General features: G+C 40.7%; 1 long non-coding RNA gene across 2 annotated transcripts in view; it reads left to right on the top strand.

The window, feature by feature from the left end:
* LOC130914504 (uncharacterized) overlaps positions 1-15,148 on the top strand; it is a 34,568-nt gene extending 19,420 nt beyond the window's left edge. The window contains exon 3 of one of the 2 annotated variants that reach the window (XR_009062942.1): positions 13,066-15,148. This is a non-coding gene — a long non-coding RNA (uncharacterized LOC130914504). Of the gene's footprint in view, positions 1-469; positions 2,773-13,065 lie in introns of those variants that run through there. The other variant, XR_009062943.1, reaches the window with a different exon arrangement.
* Positions 15,149-20,790: the final 5,642 nt, after the last annotated feature.

Below are 20,790 nucleotides of genomic sequence, written 5' to 3' on the forward strand. Positions count from 1 at the left end.
AATGTCACCTCAGATATGCAACATTTTTCACACAGCAAATTTTCAACTCGACCACTGCGTTAGATGCTGGCAAAAAAAAAAAAAAAAAAAATCAGGGTAGCAAACTTACAAGACCATTATTCACATAATTCATGTATAGAATTTTTGTTATTTTATCTGTGAGAGGTTGGACACATGCTCTGCTTGATTAAATTGAATCAGACAGGATTTAAATCTTTGACTGTCAAATGGATGATAAATGGACTTAAACAGCCAATGGGTTAATGCAGCATTCGTTTGTGCCTGTCATTGAGAGTCAGGCGACTTTGACAAAGAGGTGAAACATTCGCCATGTTTTTTATGTGTCTTAGCATATGAACAACATTTTCAAAATGTAATGTTTTCAGACCCAACATTATTGTCACAAGTGTTGATAAATAATGGTGTACACTATGCACCTGACTGCGGCACATTGTCCTTCACCTCTCAGACACAGACGTGGCTCAGACGTGCTGCACAACTAAGATGTATAGATGGATTGTATCCCCACCCACTAACACTGAGGGACATTAAGTACTGAAAAATGGCGGCAATAATTCTGATAGGTAAGGCTTTCACTTTTATCTCTCATCATTAATCAGTGTAAAATTTTGAAATTGTGGTCTGGCTATTTTCTACTTTATTCACCTGCTACTTCACCATTTCATTCATTCTCTGAATTGGAAACTTCCTGCACAGACCACCAAAAGACGCATTTTTGGCAGAAAACTATGCCATGTAGTTGCAGGCCTGCCATGTACATTTGTTCAGTTTTGACTGTATTGACTAGTTAGACTACATATATGGTTAACTTCTGAAAATATTCCTTCCATCAACCTCTATCACTCCCAGTGGCGCCTCCAGAAATTTTTCATAGGGGTGGCCAGATGGGGCGACTTAAAATCTTGGGGTGGCACACCAAAACTAAAAGCCATCATTTCAGGTTTTCATTATATTATTGCCAGTGTTGTTAATAACGGCGTTAGGATATATCGGCATTACTAACGGCGTTATTTTCTTCAGTAGTGAGTAATCTAATTAATTACGTTTCTCATCTTGGCAACGCTGTTACCGTTACTGAGGCAGGAAAGGCGTGTGTTACTATACGTTACGATGTTGGTTGACTGATGCGAGAAAAGTGTGGAAAAAGACGGACTTACAGAGACAAGAGAGTAGAGCAGGAGTGGGGAGGAGGCAAGGAAGTGTGACGCCGTTGCAAACGAAATGCTACTATGCTCGGTGGCTCCAATAATACCTGACTGTAGCCGATAGCATACAAACTACGCCCACATGATGCTTCGGTAGATATCACATATATACAGAACTAGATGCAAATGATAGACACGGCGGCATTAGCAACATATATAATAAAGAACTAGATGCGTTAGTAAACAGCCGCCATCTTAAAGCAGTAGACTTCTCATGAAGGCATTGTTGTAGAGAACCTTACTAGCGAACCTTAGTCACTTTTATCTAAAATGCTCCTAAATTGTCAAAATGTATATCTTTAAAAGATGAAACAGTTTTAAAACTTACACATGTCGAAAATAGACAGAAGGGAACTAATGCAATAACGGGAGCAATTTTAACAACTTTAACAGTTGATTCACAACATTATATTACTTCCACACATAGCAAATGTTCTTATCTAGTTATCGCAATATCCGCAATACCCCTGTGTCTAGTTAAGTTTAGGGTAAAGAATTGGGCTAGGGCCAATTGTCCCAAAAACCCTTTAAACTTCAGATTTTGTGACCTGTTTTGAGAAAGAAAAAAAACATGAAAATTATTACCAATTACTTTGTCAAGTAACTAATTACTCTTACATTCCGGTAACTGAGTTACTAACGCAATTACTTTTTGGGAGAAGTAATTTGTAACTGCAATTAATTACTTTTTTAAAATAAGATTAACAACACTTATTATTGCAGTAAAAAGGTCAGGGGAAAACTATCAGAAAGACCTAAGGACACGGCTACTGATATACTTTGGTGGATTGTGTAATATTTGATGTTACTAATAATTTAATGTGCATAGTTCATAGTCCATAGTCCATAGTCATGGCTGTGCATTTGGGATGAAATGCATATCTGATGCTACAACAATCTAACTATATACTGGCAAGCGGGGTGGCCAGTGGGGTGGCTAACAAATTTATAGGGGGGGCCGTGGCCACCCCCTGATGGCGCCACTGATCACTCCTTCTTGTATGTTAGCAACTAGATTATAGTCAAATGGTTAATGGAGAGTGCTTTTATTTACACCTTTTATGGTGCCCAAAGTTCTTTATATTGGTCACATTGCCCATTCACGCACATTGATGCATGCTTTTTCCCCTTTCCTGCTGTATAGATGCCTCACAAACATTTTCAGACTCATGACTTTTGAAATTTGAGGATATAGTTATTAATTTAGACCGCGTTTTGCTCTTCTGTAGAATTGCTTGCTGTGGTTTTATGGTTGAGTAAGCCATCTTTGGTTTCAGGGTTTGTCCTGTGTTCAGTCTTTGTTATTCCTTGAGGTTTTGTGAAAAGGGTGGTTAGCTATAAAGGCCTGTTGTGTTCCTAGATTCAAGAACCTTTGGAAAGGTTTACTTCTGTATGAAAAACTTGAGATGGCTTAAACACTGGGATCAGGGCTGTACACTAAGTTTTTCATAAGGAGCACACTTGCTCGCAAATTTAAAAATTTAGGAGCACAAAAAAAAAATTTAGGAGCATTTTTTTTTTTTTTAGCTTATAGTGCACTTTGTTTATAAACATCAAATAATGTACACATGGATGTACTATATTGGTATCAAAAGACAAAAACAATCCCATTTCTTATAGTCAAGGCGCCTAGCACGCTTGGTTGAATTCATCCAGTGATCTACAGCAGGAGTTGGGTCAAACTCCTCTAGACTTGGCCCTTCCAGAGTGATCCTCATTAGGTCCTCTGTCGTAGATACTACCAGGCTACTTCTTCTTGAGCTCTTAATCCTATTCCGAGCTGTGAAGCCCCTTTCACACTGAAATAGGCAGCACCAACAGGTCTACTACTAATATTCACCAACCTTTGCCAGAACTTATTCAAACTTATGGTTTTACAGAACCACAAAAATGAGAACTTTAACGTGATGACAGTTTTGAGAATGGGAATAGTCAGAGAAGTCCACTACTAATATTCAGCAACTTTGGACAGTAGTTATTCGGGTTTATGGATTTATAGTGCCACAAAAATGCGAACTGTAACTAGGGTTGTCCCAATCCGATATTTGGATCGGATCAGCCGCCGATTTGTGCAAAAAAATGTGCATCGGTATCGGATCGGCCGACACGGAAAAATTTCAATCCAGACTCCCGATCCAGTTTTTTTTTTATTTTTATTTTTTTTTAATGTCCGGTCTGGGTTTTCCAGTGCACCGATTTACATAATCCATTCCAGTTTTTGCTTTGGATTCCCTAAAATCCGGTTTGCATTTTACGGCACACCTTCAGCACATTACCGTCTCCCAATTTATCTCCGTGGCATCTCCAACATTATGACTGCAATGTAAATTTGAAGTTTATTGGTAAAAATGTCAGCTGTCACCTGAGCGTCTTTAAATGCTTGTCTTTGTCAAAGAAATCTCATCATCATGCTGGGATTGCATCCAGGGCAAACAGCTGAAGGGAGTGTGTAAAATAGATGGAGATGGGGCAACAAAGTGTGGAGAAGATTGGGGAGTAGAAGCCATTTTTGGTTTAAAATAGTATTATTTGCACTGATTTTTTAAAGCCTATTACAGTTGTTCAAGAGCAGAGAACTGATGCTGAGTTAATAGTTTATTTTTCACTGAGGTTGTTTGTATGTTTAGCTTTTTTTAAGACTGTTTACAATATTATTTGCTTGTTTTACTGACTGAATATGCCATTTCTGTTTGTTATTTATAATGTTTTGTGTTTATCACTGAACAAACAGGTCAGTTTCTTGTTACCAACCATTGTGTGTTATTCAAACTCGCCAAATTCAGCTGGCTAGTTGTTATCAAGAGTTCTAAAACCCGTTTCAACTTGAGTCTGACAACTAAGTAAGGAGGCAAAATAACTTTAAACTTTAATACATGCTTAGATAGGCCGGTATCAGTATCGGTATCGGATTGGAAGTGCAAAACAAAATCGGTATCGGATCGGAAGTGCAAAAACCTGGATCGGGACATCCCTAACTGTAACCTACCATCTACTTAAACAACCTGTTGCTCAAGGGAATCGCATAATGTTGTCCTGACGTGACAGCGCAATTAACGCACATGGAGCTGTAGTGGATTTAAGATAAAGCAACTTTATTTCATTTTTAAATGATGACAATGGTGGAATTATATATTTCAGAGTGTGAAGATTGTTTTTTAAGAGTTTGGAACAATGCAAGCACACGGAAATTAACTGCCTTGCCGCTTGTTTGGAAGAGTTTGGAACAATGCAAGCACACGGAAATTAACTGCCTTGCCGCTTGTTTGGAATGCATTTACTGTAATGCTTGGATTACGCGGGTACACTAGTTTTAGGGTCCGCTCATTTGAGCACGGGAACACAAACGTCCGCTGGCTTGATCGCAGTTTGCCTCTGCCCTTTGCATTACTTACAGAACATAAGATTGTCTTCTAGCATTAGCCAAGGGAAGCGTTTCAGCCAATCTGATCGGAATTTGTAAATCTTGCTACAAACAGTAAAGATTGTTCTCAACACTTATATACAAAATTTCTTCAGATCAGTAAGAAGCAAGCACATAAATATTATGCACTGAAATGCTTGTTTATATGATGTTATTTTTGCTTGTCAGCAAATAATAATAATAACTAGGCCTGCAAGCAGGACTAAACGGGCCCTCGCAATCTTGCGCAACTCGGACGTCACGCAACTCGGACAGTGTGCAGGTCAGGGAGGTGGCAGATCGTCCTCTCTAATCATCCCATTAGAACCTCACATGCTCGAAAGTCGCCTCTTTAAATTCACACACCTAATAGATAAAAACCCCTATTGAAAAGAGTACTACAAAAAAAGAGGCGCTACTGAGCTGTGCAGCCAAGCCCTTATTCAAAACCAAAATGAATCTTCTAACTGGGCCAATTCGACCAAGTGTGCCAAATTCTGTGGCTCTATAAGCTGCCTGAGTCTCTGAAAAAAAATATTTCCTTTTAATGGCGAACAAAGGGTCATCACGGCATCAGACAGAGACATGTGGACATGGGCCGTGAAATAAGTATTACAAAAGGTCTTGAAATTACAATGACCAACCTGAAAAGAACTGGACATATATTAGAAAAAATTAGTGACTTTCTATTGCCACTAGTTGGCGCTGTAGGGTTGATGCAAATGACCCCTACAGGACCCTTCAGAGTATGACTCAACAAGCACGAGATGTTTGGCGCAGATGTGTTGTAGAAGTTATGACTGTTCAAAACCTTTGGTGAGACGAAATGGGTTCAGTCATTTTTACTTCTCCTGTTGGACCCTTCTGCTTCACCCAAACCTCAGTATTTTTCATCAGGCACCTGAACACGTCTTAAGGCTCCCCTCTTGCAGGTTTGAGGTGAATAGATTTTTTTTCCTTGGAGGAGGAGCCTGTTTCGTAAAAAAAGGCATTTCCTGTTCCCACTAGGTGGCGCTAGGCCTAATGGGTAATATTTCAATGCACTCTTGTTAAGGGTGGGATCCCGCACATACATGCCAGATATGAAAATGATTGAACGTTGTTTCAAGGAGCTATTAGTCATTTACTGAATTTGTCATTTTGCCGAAAAAATGGCTTACTTTGGCACCACGCCCAGGTCAGACCCATGAATGAAAACGCACCATTTTGAAAATTTTAGATCTCTTATGTCTCCTGAATAGTCTAACCAATTTTGAAGATGATCCAACTAATTCCCTCTGTGACAAGGTCTCAAATGTGCACCCTGTTAATTGATAAAAATTTCACACTTGATCCAAAATACCCGATTTCCTGTTGGGTTTGGAATATGGGTTCAAGAGGCTTTTTGGAGCAGTTTTGCACAAGGTATCGACTCCCCAAATTTCATTGCTCTACGTTAAAAGAACCTAATAGGAAACGCCTTTTTGAAAAATTCAAGGGGGCGCCACTGAGCCATTTTGTTACATTTTTTTGTAACGCCGCAAGATTATCGAAATCCACGCAAAGCCGCATGTATGTGCACAATTTGGTGAGTTTTCGTGCATGTTCAGGCCTCCAAATGTATACTTTACTACAAATGGATAAAAAATTCACATTCCATCCAAAATAACCGATTTTCTGTTGGATTTGGAAAATGGGTGCAAGAGACTTTTTGGAGCAGTTTTGCATAAGGTATGGACTCCCCAAATTTCATTGCTCTACGTTGAAAAAACCCAATAGGAAAGGCCTTTTTTAAAAATTCCTTTCTGTCGCCACTAGTTGGCACTGTAGAGTTGATGCAAATGACCCCTACCAGACCCTTCAGAGTATGACTCTCAACAAGCACGGGAAGTTTGGCGCAGATATGTTGTATATCTGCCGAGTTATGACTGTTCAAAGTCTTTTGCGAGACAAATTGTTGACGGTCATTTTCACTTTCCTGTTTGGACCCCTCCGCTTCAACGAAACCTCAATATTTTTCATCAGGCACCTGAACACAGGTCTTAAGGCTCCCCTGATGCAGGTTTGAGGTCAACAGATTTTTTTTCCTTGGAGGAGGAACCTGTCTCGTAAAAAAAGGCATTTCCTGTTCTCACTAGGGGGCGCTAGGCCTAATGGGTAATATTTCAATGCACTCGTGTTAAGGGTGGGATGTCGCACATACATGCCAGATATGAAAAAGATTGAACGTTGTGTGAAGGAACTATTAGTCATTTACTGAATTTGTCATTTTGCCGAAAAAATGGCCGACTTTGGCACTACGCCCAGGTCAGACCCGTGAATGAAAACACACCATTTTAAAAACTTAAGACCTCATATGTCTCCTGAACAGTCTTACCAATTTTGAAGATGATCCAACTAACTCCCTCGGCGAAAAGGCCTCAAATGTGCACCCTGTAAATCGATAAAAATTTCATATTCGATCCAAAATAACCGATTTCCTGTTGGGTTTGGAATATGGGTGCCAATGCTTTTTTGGAGCGGTTTTGGACAAGGTATAGATTCCCCAAATTTTATTGCTCTACGTTGACAGACCCTAATGTTATAGGCCAATTTTAAAATTTCAAGGGGGCGCCACTGAGCCATTTTGTTACATTTTTTTTCAACGTTGCAAAATTATCGAAATTTACAATTTTCCGCACGTATGTGCAAATTTTGGTGACTTTTCGTGCATGTTCAGGCCTCCAAATTGGCCGTTTTCATTTGCCCTGAAAAAAATAAATAATAATAATCCTTTGCAAAACAATAGGGCCTTCGCACGCCTAGTGCTCGGGCCCTAATAACAGTTGTATTTTCTGTTTCAGAGCATTCAATGTATTGAATTGTATCGAAAATCGTACCAAACCATGACTTAACTGTATAGTTGCATCCCTTATACGTACATATATATATATATATATATATATATATATATATATATATATATATATATATATATATGATTTTTTTTTTTTTTTTGCTAACAGAGTGGTATCGGAATGGTATCGGTATCGGCCGATACTGCACAGCCAGGTATCTGTATCGATATCGGGCCCAAAAAATGGTATCGGTGCAACACTAGTTGTAATGGCTTGTTTTGAAAGTGTTTGCATTTAGTTTTATTGATTTGAGTGGATACACTGCCCTCTAGTGGCAACAGTGAATATGACATAACTCATTTCACATGGCTGAATACAGCTGCTCCCTGTTAAGACCAACATAAACTATGTTTTTGTTTGAGCTAATGTTTTTAATGCATTCATAATTGAGTTTATTGGTATATTTAGCTGTGGGAATTTATGTTTGAACCATTAGTTAAGAACTTTGTAAAAAAAAATGTTAGCATTTTATAGCATTTAAGCTGGCAAACTTTTGCTATGAAAGTTAGTCTATTGTTCTTTAGTTGTACTTAGATCCTCATTTATTTTATTTTTTTATGCTGTTTGAGGCTCAGCTTAGGTATTTTAATTTTTTTTATCTTCCTTATCCGATTACTCGATTATTCGAACTAACTAGTTCATCGATTAATTGACTACTAAAATAATCGATAGCTGCAGCCCTACCTTTAACAATGAATTATTTTGCACTTTGGTGTAAACATTTTTTGAGCAGTGAGTTGGTTTGGTTCACGTTGTATAGCGGTCATGTCTCAACTGTGAGGCTGCAGGTTTGTTACCTAGCCTTCCAATGTCCTTTAACGAGAAGCCCTATAGTTGCAACAAAGATTCCATAATTGATGTGTTAATGAGCAATATGCTTTCCTTTCACTGCATCATAAAACATCATTGTGGTAATAAGATCGCATGCTCTTTTCGTACTTTGTTTACCACCGTCTGCCAGCTGACATTGGGAGAGGCAAATACCCTGGACAGATTACCAGTCAGTCACAAGGGTGGTATTAAATACAGAAAACCATTCACATGTAAATTCACCTTTAGGCAATTCAAAGTCTGAATCTTACATGCCAATGGTTAGTTGGAGAAACCTGTTTCAGCTGTCTGGAACTCAGGCAGGAAAAGAGGGAAAAAAATCCAATGTATTAACATTTCTTGCTTTTGGCAATTTGGCCTCATTCCTTAAACTCCTACCCAATGTGCATTCATTGATACTTTAATTCAGGCTCTTTGTAGTCAAGTAGTTAATAATCCATTACCAGATTGATTCTATAGTTTATTTTGAAGTAACTGTTTTTCCAGATGAAATTCAGTTGTTATGAGAACAGCAGTTAGTAGTTTTAACTTTATAGTTTAACATTCCTACTGTCAGCTCATCTTGTCTGGCACTGTGTACAATCCTCTCCTTAATGTGGAACATAATCTCACTGATGGCAGAAATGTCACCTCTCTGGTGCAAGACATGTAGGAGAAAGATGAAGCGGAGGAGGAGGAGGACACTGTGATAGAAAGATGAAGGCAGATAAAAGCAAACTGTCTGTGACTTGGATCAAACTGTTGGAGAGAAGAATTGAAGAGGGGGGAAGCAAAATTATTTGTGGCATTATCTGCTAACGGAATCATGACCTCCACCATGTTTGTCGACAGGGGGTTGTTGGTGAACAAATGTCTGTGTTTTTCATACCAAGTAAGGATGTTCCAATTATTGGTGAACAGTTTTTTTAAAAATCATTGAATCTTCACCTAATTTCAATTATTATATTTAGGTTTGTTATTTAGACTAAACATCAAGTTTGTTTCTTGTATATTCTCATCAATTTCATGCTAAATATCATATGGACATAATCCCTTTAAACCAAGGGTGAGCAATTAATTTTCTAGAAGGGCCACCTGAGAAACTGGAGTAATTGTTGAGGGTAACTCCAGCTCAACTGTATTCCAGTTTGATATAGGGAATATATATACACTGTCATATACTGCTGCTTGTGATGATATGGCATACTTGTGTATTGTAATTCGGAAATATAAATTCTAAAAACTTTTTTTTTGCAATCATCATAATTATATACAAAACAACATACAGCGGTACCTCTACATACGAAGTTAATACTTACTTTGTAAGTCGAAATGGTCGTGTGTCGAGCAGGATTGTCCCATAAGAATACATTATAATTCCATTAATTCGTTCCACAGCCCAAAAATCTACACTAAATCCTTAATAAATACTCCTGTTACTATTGCAAATAACAATTACAAAGAGCAAAACAAATACATTATGAATAAAAATCAGAATAATAATACTATAATAATAGTAATAATAATAATAATAATACCTGTAATAATGTAACGAATCGAGTTCTAATGTGGCGGACCCTTTTTTGCTGTACCTGAACGCACCGCGGGGCTGACGTGACCAAGAGAGCGCAATTCTATTTTACTTCCTGTTTTGATGCTGGCATCAGTGTTGCACAAGTTGATGGAATAAATCATTAGAAACCTGACGAAGCTGCCGATTTCTTTGGCAACGTTACCACAATAAAAATTGTCCTCTTAACTTATAAAGACTGGTGAACGGAGAAAGACCGCCGGCCTAGATCGACATTCTACGGCCCTATTGTCGACCCAGTTCATGCATGAACACACCATGCTTATATTTTGCTATCATTTACATCTTCATTTCAATGGTAAGCGTCACCTTGTCTTTTTTTCTCCACCTGCACTAACGTTTTTGGATCCTGTGTTGATTTCTCTCTCAAGAAAATCAGCCATGCGTTCGTCTTGCGGCAAAACAAAGAAACTGCGGCACTGTCAAAAGTCGTCGTATTTCGAGCATGTCGTCGGATGTAGAAACAAATGGCGAGTCAAATTTTACGTCGGATGTCGAAAAGATTGTGTGTCGAAGCGATCGTATGTCGAGTTACCACTGTATTACTTTCCAGCCAATGTTAGCAAAAATCATGTACACTGTGCAGAACCTCTTCAATATGATACAATTGAAAAGTGTGCTGATATGGAATTATGAATGTTGTTAACGATAGGAACACCCTTGTCAATGTGGCTTTTTTCCTTTTAGAAAAATAATCGTTAGCTGGGCCAGTTAAGTTATCGGATATAGCAAAGTCGCTAAGTTTGCAACATTGCAGACATAATACGTAGCAGTGTTCCCTTTCTAGAAAATAACTTAGCTCACCTCCCCGGATTTTTAGAACGTAAGAACATTCTAAGTATAATACAATGAATGGTTCATAGACACTTATGATATTTCCAGAGCATCACAAATGGAACTTTTACCAGTGTCATGAGTAAGGAGGAAGTAGACGTGGCTCTTGTCCGTTCAGGTCGGCAGGGTCACATCTGTAAGATGAAAGGAGAGGCCGCGGTCGGCTGCCTCCATACAGGGATGGAATGGTCAGGAAGTGGCCCCAGCACGAACACCAGACTTATTGTTCAAGTTCAAGGTAACACTAAGTGGTGGTCCATTCACTTGATGAAGGGTGGGCACTATGTGCATCTTTGCCACCTAAAACCTCACGTTGTGCTCACATGTTGGCCAAGCTTATGAGTACATATCATGCACGAACAAAGTCGCAGCCAATGTCAGAATGCCTTTAACCCCAATGCCGCCCTCAACCCACCCCCTACTCTGTTATGTCTGGTTAGTCGTCAGCTCCTCATTAGCTCCTTGTAGGGGATTTCCTGTTCACCCCCTCTCTTCCTTGTTCCGTTCAATGTTGAAAACATATTTGCACTTTTTTTTTTTTAACAAAGTATTGCCATCGAAACTCTTAGTTTTAGTTGTGCTGAATTTACAAACTGTCAGAATGTTGCTGCATGGAAAGATTCTAAAGGGTTTGTAGAGCATAGCAAAACCGTTGGGAAGTCTGGGACTCATCGATTACTTTACACCCCCAATGAGGCCTGGAGAACACATAGACACCAAGGCACATAATTCAGAGTCTGACTCACCCCTTAACAGAAAATCAATAACAATACAGGAATGATTAATCAGTCCCTCCACAGCCCACCGCTCTCTCCCTACTCACCACCTCTCCACTTTCTCCTCTCAACCCCAATCGCTTTCTCTCAGTATTGATCTGAATGCATTTGCTTCCCATTTATCCGTTACTCTGTTCCCTCCCCCATCACGGACACACTGCCACTGCATCAAGCGGTCACAAAGAACCTCTTAGCACAGGAGTGTACCCCACGCACGACAAAAACACACTCCCAGAAGTGCGTGAACGTACAGATGCAAACACCCGCCACCACAACTTCCCAATCATTCTATAGGCGCCCATTTGTATGCGTCACTCAGTGGGATTTGACTTCATTATTTTGGAGAGCAGATTTGAAGGGACCTTTTCACAACACAGGTGCATTATGTGTGTGTAATTCTGTATCACACACATACCATTCTAAACACAAGGCAGCATTCTTAAAAGGCTTAACTGACAGCTCATTTGAGCCCCCCTTAGCCCCCCGCTTTTCTTCAACCATTCTGGTTGGTGGCATACAGGTTGCCATGACACCAGACTGTTTTGCCTGCCCTTTGACCTCTTTAAGGGGTGCTGTGGTCAATCAGGCATTACATGTGAGGAGCAAATAGAAGGGTAGAGAGGGAGGGAAAGCATTTCCTCTGTAAAATTGAGGTCCAAAAGGTTCCTCTATACATCCGCTTTGTAGCCAGCAGAAGGTGGGGAGCCTCAGAGAAGCTGGCGGCGGAACAAAGACACATGTGCAGAGACATGGCTCGCAACGGCTAAATGAACTAGGCTGCAGCTCCCAGTGGGCAGGGAGTTATTATGCTCTTTGTGTAGTCGGACAGCTAAAGCTGTTTGGCTGCTTCTTTTGAAGTTCCATTTGTCGGACCGGAGCGGGGGGCTTAGCGCTTTTCCCTCCATTTAGATGCCTTGCAGATATCATAAATTCAATACCACACAATGTTTATGCTGCAGAAAATTGTGTCTGCATTGGCAGCAGCCACGTCCTCCCATCTGCTGTCAAACTGTAATTATATGACATTAAAGTGGAATGAATTACCATCAGGCCACAGCCATGTTGTCAGCAAATCTGTTTATATAAATGTCAACACTCAAAATGCAAATGAGCAATCGTCACCTTAATGTCATGTTGAATCTTCACTGCCGCTTATTAACGATTCAATTAATTTGGACTGAATTATATATAACAAATTGGTAATTGTTTGGGTGAGGTTATCTATAATCTAATTATTTGATCAAATAATGTTTTCATGGCCTACAGAGATGGAACCGTGAATTTATTTGGAACTTTATGAATTATGTGACATTGTAGATTAGCTGCAGTCCGTATGGTAGTGTGATTTAAGGATTAATATGATGAAATGCTGCAAAGACAAGACAATATTAGATCTTCCACAGCACATTTTGATGATGTCTCAGCAACTCATAAATGTCGCTGTCTTGGCCAGTGACACTTGCAGCGGCAGATTTTGACCCTGTGACCTCTTGGTTAAACAGTCATTTATTAAAGTGCAGACGTTCCCTATATGTTTGTGTGTGTGTTTCAGATGTGTCTTTCCTTTCGAGCTGTGATGCACCGGCTGCATGTGAACCAGGAATGCCATCAGAAGGTAATAGCATCTTGATGTATATATGTGACCTGTCACATATATACATACATACATACATACATATCTCATCTAAACACAACCTTTTGAATGTAAGGATTTTACACAATATCACTGACATTCCCATTGTATTATAAACTATATACACTTAAACAACACAACCCTCACAACACAGTGTTTCATTAAAATCAACAACCACTAAGTTAAAAGCTATCATCAGTTTGTTGTTACAATATGCTGAGAATCATAATAAATTTATGAAGCCATGACTTGTCATAAATTGTCACTGTGTATAGAATGCTGCGCAGATCTCATGATTGGTCCGTTTAGTCACATGATGGGATGACGTACTCCGCTTGCCCTGCTTGGTTCCTCAGTACCGCCATCTGCATCTATATGATGCCAGCATTAAACAGCAGTTAAAAGAATCAATTATAATAATCATTTATTCAAGTTATGTTGTAGTATCGTCAAGTCCTTAGGGCTTCAAGTGATATGTCATTTGAAAGTTTTGTTGCTTCACTTTAGCCGCATCAAAAGTGCTGGTTTGCTTTAGTGTAGCAGCGTAGTCTCAGTAAATATTATTGTATGATTTCACAGTGCCCCACATGAGTCATCACCTTAACATAGTGGAGGGGTTTGTGTGTCCCATGATCCTATTAGCTATGTTGTCTGTGGCTTTGTGCCCCTGGCAGAGTCATCCATGGCAAACAGGTACCATGTGAGGACGCAGACAAAGAACGGCTCATTATGCCTCTTATGATGAAAAACAGAAATGAACATTCCCTTGCCCTGGCGCGTGTCAACGGGGCCCCACCCTTGAGCCAGGCCTGGAGGTGTGGTATGATGGCGAGCACCTTGTGGCGGGGCCTGCACCCATGGGTTCGGCCAGGCACAGCCGAAGAGGGTTTATGGGTTCTCCTTCCCATGAGGTCATCACCTGATTTAGGAGTACTAGAGAGGAGGGTCCGTCAGGAAGTCGAACTTCAGATTCCTGAGGAGCAGTGTGGTTTTTGTCCTGAATAGTGGACCAGCTCTACACCCCTCATAAGGGTACTTGAGGAGGCATTGAAGTCTACATGTGTTATGTATACTTGGTCGGGGAGTCCTTTGGGGGGGTCCATAATAGAGGCACTTCAGTCTGTACGGCCGGTGTCAGAGTTTGGTCCGCATTGCCAGCAGTAAGTCGAATTCGTTTCCAGTGAGGGTTGGACTCCTCCAAGGCTGCCCCTTGTCATTCTGTTCATAACCTTTTTTCGATAGAGTATCTAGGCGCAGCAGAGAAGTTGGGAAGAACCAGTTTGCTAACCTCAATATTGCATACCTCCTTTTTGTAGATGATATTGGCTTCATCAGGCCGTGATCATTAACTTCCATTGAAACAGTTAATTGCCAAGTGTGATATGGTCAGGGTACGAATCAGCATCTCTAAACCTGTGAGTATGATCATCTGTTGGAAAAGTGTAATGCCCTCTCTGAGTCAGGTATTAGGTTATTCCTCAAGTGGAGGAGTATCTCAGTCTTGTTCATGAGTAAGGGAAGAATGGAGCTGGAGATTTACAGGCGGTATGGTGCTGCGTCTGCAGTGATGTGGACTCTGTAACGGTCTATCTTGGTAGAAAAGGTGCTGAGCTGAAAGGCAAAGCATAATATTAAGTGGTCCAGCTACAGTCCTACTCTCGCCTATGGTCAAAAGCTGTGGGTTATGACCCCAAGAACAACATCCCGGATACAAGCACTTTCCTTCACAGGGGTCCGGGCTCCCCCTTAGAGATACGATGAGAATCTCTGTCATCCGGGAGAGGTTCGGAGTACAGCAGCTGCACCCCCAAATCCAGAGGGGCCAGATGAGGTGGCTCAGGCATCTGATTAGGATGCCGCCCGGATGCCTCCCTGGTGAGTTTTTACGGGCAAGTCCCTCTAGGAGGAGGCCCTGGGGTCGACCAATGACCTGCTGGAGAGACTATGTCTCACAGCTAGCCTCCTGAGCACTTTGGGATCCCCCTGTAGGAGCTGGATGAAGTTGCTGGAGATTTGGGTTTTCCTTCTGAAGCTGTCCCCACCGATCTGACCTCGGATGGATGGATGGATGGATGGATGGATGGATGGATGGATGGATGGATGGATGGATGGATGGATGGATGGATGGATGGATGGATGGATGGATGGATGGATGGATGGATGGATGGATGGATGGATGGATGGATGGATGGATGGATGGATGGATGGATGGGTGGGTGGGTGGGTGGGTGGGTGGGTGGGTTGGATTGGGTGGATTTGGGTTGGATTGGGTGGATGGGGTTAGAATGATGAATGAGCCTAAAGATGCAATTAGTGTTATCTACAAAGGTAGAATTTTCAGTTAGGTTTGACTTTATCTGTGCATGTCAAATTACCCACACAGCTTGCCTGATTGCTTCAATTCGAGAAACATTTCGTCTCTTGGGAAATTATCTCAACAGCTATTTTGACGTTTTTTAATGGTTCTGGAGGTCTTAAACTTTTACACTCTTGCGGGAAATGTTTTAAAAATGTCTATTTCTCAAGATCAAGTACAGAATAGTGGACTATTTAACATTTTTACCTCCCAATCACACATCTCACCTAGAAACACAGTCACACCTGCAACTCAACATACATAGGTTCACATCTGTGCCATGGCAACGGTTTGGCTAGTTGCCAGGCTGTTTGGGTTGCCAGGCATAAAGTTCCCATGGCAACACTTTTGCCAGCCTGTTTAAAGAAACAAATTCAACATTGCAACATGTTATCACATTTTTGCTGTGTTTTGATGGAGTCCAAGTGATGATGTTGATGGTTTGAATAGTAAACCTGAATTTGGCTGTTTTGGTATGTGCTGAAAATTTATCAAACATTAAGCTCTGCTTCCATGAGTTCCATGTTCCATTTATTTAAATCACCGCCACAAACTCAAGGCTTCAAAGCAATGCACACAATTAACACTTTATTTCTTCCATGTCTTTGAAGAACTATAGCTGTCGTTCCGTATATAGAAAGACAAGCCAACTTGTGTCTCCGCTAGAGCGTGCTAATTAAACCTAGGAAGTTAAGCCTCATTAATGACATTTTCCATTGCGATGCCTTTTGCCAGACTGTCCCACCATCATAAAGGGTGGAGGGCACAGGAAGCGAGAGAAGGATAGCTGACACTGGCACTATTACACTGCATTTCTGCGTGATTTGACTGCAAACGTACGACCCGCTGGGGAAAAAGGTAGAGGTGCTGGGGGCTGTGTAAAGACTTGGCGCGACTGGGGAACTGCTGACATAGGGTAGCTATAATGAGTAGGAGGCAGGCAACAGGGAACTTGTGAATGTTGAGTCCTGGTTGTGGCAGAGGGGTCAAAGTTTGGAGATCAGGATGGAAATTGAAGTCTTACCCAAGTTTATAATTGCCTTCTCATGTTTTGGCGCCAAGTTCTCTAATGTTCGCTAATTCTCTAAGGCTACGTTCATACTACAGGTCTTAATGCACAAATCCGATTTTTTGTCATATCCGTTTTTTTGGCGTGCCCGTTCAGACTGCCTTTGTCCATTGAGACCGTTCAAGTATTACGCATGCGCACTAATTCGCAGTCCGACACGCGCTGAGCAAGAAGACCCGCATGCGCAGAAGCATCAAAACAATTGACACACGTCATCCGTCATTCCAGGGATATATTTTGCTTTTCTAAAGGAGGACAAAAATAACAGACATAAATAATCCCCGTTTAGGCTTATATTCAAAGTTTATATGGATCGATAGCATGCACGCACTGTCCGTGCATGTCACACACACATACGGGCGGCCGTGTAGGCAATGTTGAAATATTGCTCACTTGGAGCAGAGAGAAAACTGAGTATTCTCAGGCTTATCCTCAACCCATTTTCATTTTTTATGACTGTTGTCAAGCCCAGCCCTTCCCCAAAAGCCGTGTTCACTGCAAGCTAGGTGCTAATAACGCACAGCTGCACCGGTACGGTAATGTCTCTCTCGCTATTTGATGACGTAATTGCTGCATGAAATCCGATTTGGGAGAGTGGACAGTACAGACCGCCGCGACAGTCTGGAAAAATGTGGCCCAGATCGGATTTGAACCACATACGAAAGTGACCAAGATCGGATTTGAAATGGTCCAGTTCCATGCGACTTGTCACGTTCAGACCGTCAAGTTAATGCCTCACTCGAGTCGGAAAAACACGAAAAAATCCGATTCGTGCATTAAGACCTGTAGTATGAACGTAGCCTAAGAGCTCTAATGGGACAAATCTGCATTCTTTCTGTAACTTATTTTTATTGATTTTATTTGTTACTTAATATTTTTTTGCTTATGCCAATAGTGCGATTTACTAGGGGTGTAACGGTACACAAAAATCTCGGTACGGTACGTACCTCGGTTTTGAGGTCACGGTTCGGTTCATTTTCGGTACAGTAAGAAAACAATGCAAAATATAAATGTGCTAGTTGTTTATTACACACCTTTGTGCTTTCAACAGTAGGAACATTAGCCTATATAAAGCTAGAATTCTGCTCAAAAAGTAGCGGGTATTTAAAGATAATCCAACAACAATTTGCCTTTCAGACCTCGGGTATTGGTCAGCTTTCTTTCTGAAAGAAAGAAGAAAAGGGAAGTCCTGTGCTAAAGAGAAAAGCAATCCCAATGACAAAGATTTTAACATGTATTTTACAAATGAAATGCGTCAATGAATCATTTTTTTTCTTATGAACTGTTTTCAAAAGCTTTATTGGTGCATTTTCTCAAGTTAAAGCGCCACACAGAAATTAATAAATTTAATTGTGTAAGTAGGATCTGTGTATTATTCTTATTATGTAATTACAGGTGTTTTAGCTCATTTCAATTTATTTCATTTAAATGGGCGGGTATTTATTTTATTATGTGTTCATATTTTACAAATGTGATGTAGTATTCATTTATATTGTATATTTTATGTTGTTTAACTTTAGTTCTTATGTGAATATTAGTTCCTACTTGTTTTGTTGTGGTAGGAGGGTTTTGTATTGAACACGTTGGTTATTATTATAGCAGAGAAGACGGCAGTAAATCAACAAAGACAAGTCAACTGTGCCCCGATCTACCACTTAAGAGATCTGATGGAGTCAAAAAGTAGGTTACGATTGCATATTAGTTTGAAAATCGACCGGATCCACCGTATTTTTACACGACTGACTTCCGGTCTGCCAGATCCTAGCTACCGGTAGTAGTATTGACGCAGGAGGGTCGCGTCTCGCGTCAAATAATAAACTCTGCCGTTCTTTTCGCGTGCGTCGCGTTGAGCCGCTTCTGGGACGCATTTAACACGCGGCCGCATTGCGACTGGTGTGTATTGGCTGATCGACTTAACGCCCGTGTTTCACTGCGTTCTCGCGGCGGCCACGTTGTCGCGCCGTTTCTGGGTTATATACCGTAATTTTCGGACTATAAGCCGCTACTTTTTTCCTTCATTTTGAATCCCGCGGCTTATAGTCCAGTGTGGCTTATTTGTTGATTTATTTCGGTTAATAGGTAACCCTTTATTTGACAGCGGTGTCGTAAGACCATCATAATTATGACATGACACTAACATGGGCATTACTGAATGGTTATGACAGATGTCATTAAGTGTCACTGGGCAAATTATGTCACTAACTGGCCAGCTCGGATCTTTAACGTCCGTTCAAAAGTGCGATAATTTGCCGGACAACACAAAATGACATCAGTTATAAGCATTCATTAATGCTCATGACACTGTCATGTCATAATTATGATGGTCTAATGAGTCTTATGGCGCAACTGTCAAATAAAGTGTTCCCAAATACCATAACTAGCAATTAATGAAACAACTGGAACAGTAACTGAAGAAATAAATAGCACATAACATGATTTTTTTTTTCTGTAGTGCCGCAATCCATGCCAGGAGGCATGTTGGACGACAACAGTGTTGACAGCAGGTGGCAGCAGAGGTTGTCTGTCTCCCTCAAGGGAGCAGTGATGGCCAAATGTAGCTTCTTGAAGCAATGAGGCTTTGCAGCCAATTTGTTCAAAGCTTCATGGTGGTTCATTTAGTCTTATGACAGTCGTATGATGCTGCTGTCAAATAGTGTTACGGGTTAATATCTTTTGGTGTAAATATCTCATAACACAGTGATGACAACTGCGGTTTATAATCCAGTGTGGTTTATCTATGACCAAATGTCATTTTTGTGTCAAATTTGGTGGGTGGCGGCTTATTGTCAGGTGCGCCTTATAGTGCGAAAATTACGGTACTGTCCTACCGTGTTGGTCCTCATTATAGTAGAGAAGACAGAGTAAATATAATATACACAAAGAAACTGTAACTCACAACCTCGAAAAGTAAGGGTTACATTACGTCAGAAACTCGTTCAGTACGCCTCCGTTCCGAACCGAGCACCACGTACCGAAACGGTTCAATACAAATACGTGTACCGTTACACCCTTACAATTTACCACAAAAATTGTCTTTTGCCGGTAGCAGGTTCACATTGAAAGTGTGCCAATGGGAGAATGGATTCACAGAACCAAACATTGATGACTCAACAGTCTTGTTTCTGCTTGATTGCCTTAGACTGACAGGTTTTCACAGCCATTAATGGCTGGCAGTCAAAACGCTGTCACCCTTTTAGATCTGCTGTCAGTTCCTGTGTGTTGGTCACTGCTGCGCTGCTGTCACTGAACTTATTGATTTTTTTGTATTTAAAATAGGTTTGAGCTGTGGTGACACAGTGCTAAATTCCAGATCAGTCACCCCTGGATGTGGCGGGACAACTACTCAGTATCAGTTAGATTTTGTTGAATTAATAAAGATAAATGTGTGTGCCCAACAACTGGCAAATTTGAAAAGTCGAACGAATATGACTGAAATTCCCATCTTCCCTCCCAATCTTCAAAGAGGTGAATAATACGTATGTTTGGTTAAATTGGGATTGAAATAGACAGGCCGTCACGTGTAGTTTAGGCCGGGTTCATACCGCAGGTCTTAATGCACAAATCCGATTTGTTTTTCATATATGGTCTTTTTGCATCCCCGTTCAGACTACCATTTTCAATTATGGCCCGAAAAATGTTGCGCATGCGTAAAAGACCAACAATAGACATGTCACAAAAATCGCGCAGAGTAAAGTGACCCGCACGCACAGATGTAGAAAAATAACAAATAGCTGTCACCCCAGGAGGAAACCCCTTCTGAAGACGGTACACAAGAAAGCCCGCCTATCTCATCAGATCATAGGACATGGTTGCAGTAATCCATGTGCTTTGTCGACATGTCTTCAGCAAACTGTTTGTGGGCTTTCTTGTGTACCGTCTTTAGAAGAGGCTTCCTCCTGGGGTGACAGCCATGCGCACCTATTTGAGGTAGAGTGTGGCGTTTGGTCTGAGCACTAATAGGCTGACCCCCACCTCTTCAATCTCTGCAGCAATGCTGACAGCACTCCTGTAACGAGTCACATGACAGGGAGGGAAAATGACAAGCAGTACTCAATTTGGACATTTAGGGATGTAGTTTCTAAGGGGTGTACTCACTTTTATTGCCAGGGGTTTAGATATTAATTGCTATATTTTGAGTTATTTTGAGGGGAAAATAAATTAACTCTATTATATAAGCTGCACACTGACTACTTTTTATTGTGTTAAAGTGTAATTTTGT

The sequence above is a fragment of the Corythoichthys intestinalis genome, chromosome 4, assembly GCF_030265065.1.
Source record: "Corythoichthys intestinalis isolate RoL2023-P3 chromosome 4, ASM3026506v1, whole genome shotgun sequence".
NCBI classification, from domain to species: Eukaryota; Metazoa; Chordata; class Actinopteri; order Syngnathiformes; family Syngnathidae; genus Corythoichthys; species Corythoichthys intestinalis.